Genomic DNA, 4,308 nt, shown 5'->3' on the forward strand with positions numbered 1-4,308 from the left:
TCCCCTAAAAGACCACACGTCCTCATGTGGAACCTAGCCACCATTGTGTCAGAGCCCTCTCTAATACCATTTTGTCACCCAATTTTTTTTTTTTTTTAATAATTCGATAACTAAAATTGGGGGGGGGGGATTTATTATAGTATTTGACATAGGTTACTTAAGTGTATAGGTATCTTAGATAAATAGTCACATAAGTACATGGATAATTATATAATTTGTGCAGAATATAGTCCCTTTATTGTTTTTCCAATTTAATAAGCTTTCAAAACTTTCAAACCATAATCTCAGTCTGCTCTCATAACCTATTTTAGCATTTGACATTGGGTGATCCATGGGATATACTGATCCTTGCCATCCATTTCCTTGGATACATAGAGAGGAGATACTTTGATGAGTTTGATCCACCAAGCCTACATTATATAAACTAGTATGTAGCTTCATGTATATGCACGAGCATAATTAAAAAAAAAAATTCACAATTATAAGATTCAAATTAAACTTTTTTTGAGAAGAGGTTCAAATTATACATTGTATTAGCTTATACTTTTTTTTTAAACCATACTTTTCTAATATATGTAATGGTTTCTCATTATATATATATATATATATATATATATATTTATAGAATGATTTAGAATTTAATTGGTTTGAAGCTCTTCGGTTTTTACACCTAGGGCATGTTTGGTAGAATATAATAGATACTGTAATGTAATAGTTATTTCTATGATTTAACTATTCAATAGTTTGATTATATTTTTATTATATGAAATAGTCATTCCTTATGAATAGTTATTTTTTAAAATAAAGAATAATTATTTATCTCTAAAAGAGTTATAATAGTTATCCCTTAGTAGCTGTAATGATTTCTAACATTAATATATTTCTATATAAACAAACTTTCTATATCCACTTAACAATTATGGAAATAAAAAATCTTCAAAAAAATAACTTATCTCTCTCAAAGAATAATGCTAGATATACAAACTATTTTACAAAAAAAATTAACAATTGCTGATGTGGTAAGTGATTATTGGTAAATGAAAATGTGATATTAATGGTGGGTTTAGATGAAAACCAATAAAAAATTGGTCATGTCAACATTTTGTAAAAATGTTGTATAATAGTTTGTGGCTGTAGCATTGCTCTTCTCTCAAGTTTAAAAATATTATTTTCTAGGCAATATAATTGTATAAGTAAGATATTTCCTAAAATAAATCATAAGCTTTATTCTAATGTTACAATTCACAACCAAACTCATTAATAGGTTTAATTATTCCATTACAAAACATTTGTTCCCAGCAATAAAGATTATCATTCATGTTGTAATCTACATTCATAGTACCAAACATACCCCTAATAATTTACTTGTCACAAAAATTAAAAACTTAGATGGACACATAGCGAAAAATTGGACTTCAATTGAAATCCAATTTAGAATCTAATTGGATTTGGATTTTGCATTCAATAATTCACTTGGCACTAAATTAAAAATTAGATGAGACAAATGGTGCAAAATTAATAATCCAATTAAAATCTAAATACAAAGGCCTCTGCCCTTCAGTTTTCTTGGATAGATAATTTGTGGCGAGAGGGGAATGGAGCGGGTAGAGGCCTTTGGTGTCTGATTTTCGTTGGTTCTTGAACTAATTGCCTTACTCACCAAATAACCAGAGCATTTCTGATTTAACATATGATCAGATATATAGCATAATTACTATGTGTTACGAACTCTTTTTTCTTTTGTTTTGGTTGTCAATTGTGTATGTGGAAGGGGGAGAGCCCATGTTAAGCTGGAGATCCCATGTTAAGCTGGAGATCAGATTTAGTTTTTTTTTTTTTTATAGATGAAATTAGTTAGTATTAGTAAAGAACTATAAATTAATTAATAATGCAGTTGCAGTGGTTGGTAAGGGTACCTAAGCCAAACAACCTCCAAGGTAATTAACAAAGAAAAATTAGAAAAGAATAGGCATAGATTTAGCACTTCTCGATTCAGCTATCTATTAAAACAAATATCAATTAAATTTGGTACTAGTATTATAGACTTTTCTAATGTGAACGAGCCAAAACAAAAACCCTTGTTGTCAATAAAAACAACACACCTTAACTGGCTAGGGGGACCAGGAACTCGATAGGAAATTGATAGGCTTCGCTGGAATGTGCAATCAACATGTGCTAACAAAATCGAGCAGGTGGAAAATAGACATCATAATAAGCTCATGACCAAAATGCCACCAGAAAACAACAAAGTTTATGGAATTATTTGGGATCAACTAGAATATATAATTCAATGATTTGTCCATCAAGTTGGTCTTGTAGTTGCAGATTTCATCATTTTATAGGTATGTGGTAGTACTATATACCACTACATTTTTTAATTCTTGAAGCTTGATTGATTATAATTAGGGTCATGCTAACGAGTGCCTTTACGGCACTTTTTTATAATCCATTTTAGGAAAATTTTGATACAACTTTTATGAGAAATGAAAAAAACTGTCAAAATATTAATTACTTTTTTTTTCATTTTCCATAAAAACTTTCTTTAAATTGATTATTAACCAGTATTCTAAGGGCAATCGTTAGCATTTTCCTTATAATTATAATCTTCTTGCCAAGCAAATGCTACAAAAACTAAAGGGTTTAGTAGAAAATGACTTGTTGATCACAGGTAATGGCCCATTTCTCTGCATCAATGCAGATATTTTTCTAGGATTTGTTGGTACTTTTTCCTCTAGAAGCCTCTGACAAGCATGACAAATGAACAGAAATTCACATATATATTGAAAGAGACTTTTCATATCCCCCAATACCCCATGAAGCAAAGAAAAAAATCATAAGACAAAAGGCGATCACTTTAATTTCTTGGTCTCAAGCGAGTGAAATTGATGCTTCTTGAACCCAATTAAAAAAAAAAAAAAAAAAAAGCAATTGCAAACAATGACCAAGTAATTCCACTACTTTTGCATCTTTGCAGCCTCTATATGCACAATTCTAGACTAAATGAATCCCATGAAAATTTTATTCGAGTCCTTACAATGGAGCCCCATCACCAAAGCTCTAAAAAGACATGCTTATGCAACGATCTAAGCATTTAGGTACTAAAATTCATCCAGGAAGAAAGATCCTTCTACTTTCATTCGTTCAATCAAAATGTAAAATGCAAAATAACCCACTAGAAAGAGAAAGACCCTAGTTTTTCCCCCCTAAGTGAATAGCAATGCCATTAGACAAACCAAGCTAAAACTTTAGGTAATAAGCACTAATCGAATCTAATATAATCTGGCTCACCACTTTGCAGTTTGCCCACAATTACTGAAACATTTTGATCTTCAATCATTCTTTTGTGTCTGAAAAACTAGAAAAGCAACTCTTGGATCGAAGAAACGGTCCACAGCTTCCCAACCCTTCTTTCTTAGGAGAATCTAAGGTCCGCCGAAGAAGCTGTTTCATTGCAACAATCAAATCTTCTGTAGGATTAGTGGGTGGACTTGAACTCTGCTCACAAAACTTCTCATGGCTTTTGAGTGCCTCATCAATACTCACATCTCTCTGCAATCTAAAAGACTCATCTTTCACTGCCTCAGCACATAGCCCACATATCCATCGACCTTGGTACCTCTCCCTCACACGAGCAATATAGTCCAGAGTACACTCCTCAGTTAGTCCACAGCAATGGCACTTCACAAACTCCACCTCGCTTTGCTCTAAGCTAGAGATAGCCATATTAATACCTGAATCATAGAATGAATGAACAAAGTTTAGAATATTGGGTTATAAAATCTGATGGGGTTTAAAAATTTTTAAATTTTGAAATGAAAATAGGAGAGAATAATAAATTTACCGTTTTGAATTTGAATAGTCTATCGTTAAAAGTATCGTATCTACTATAACTGAAGAAATTAACACTTTGATTTTCAAATGAAAAATGAAAAGAAAAGAAAAGAAATCCTTTTTGGTATATGGGATTTCGTTGATTTTATCTCTCCTTTTCCCAGTCACCTTCTTCAACAACTTTGTCGCCGTCGAAAAGAAGAAGACAAAAAAATATGATATACATCTCAGAGAGAGCCTTGATTGGCTCTAAATTCACTGTCTTCAAAACAAAACTGTTGGCAAAGAATTCTCTGGGGGGAGCTTGATCTATGTAGTAATGCTTTTTTTGGAGGGAGAGACATTCACTCAGCTCTGATTATAATGAGAAACTGAGAGCAGAGAGAGAGAGAAAAATATATAGAGGAAATGGGAGATAGATTTTGAATGATTGCTTTGCGTAAGGAATACAACTTCGAATGCGCCCCAATCATTGGC

General features: G+C 31.9%; 1 long non-coding RNA gene across 1 annotated transcript; it reads right to left on the bottom strand.

Annotated features, from left to right (window-relative positions):
- Window positions 1–2,997: 2,997 nt before the first annotated feature.
- Window positions 2,998–4,308, bottom strand: LOC115977751. The gene is made up of 2 exons (XR_004088596.1): window positions 3,842–4,308; window positions 2,998–3,731 (listed from the first exon to the last, which is right to left on the bottom strand). It is a non-coding gene; the product is annotated as an uncharacterized LOC115977751 (long non-coding RNA).

The sequence above is a fragment of the Quercus lobata genome, chromosome 2, assembly GCF_001633185.2.
Source record: "Quercus lobata isolate SW786 chromosome 2, ValleyOak3.0 Primary Assembly, whole genome shotgun sequence".
NCBI classification, from domain to species: Eukaryota; Viridiplantae; Streptophyta; class Magnoliopsida; order Fagales; family Fagaceae; genus Quercus; species Quercus lobata.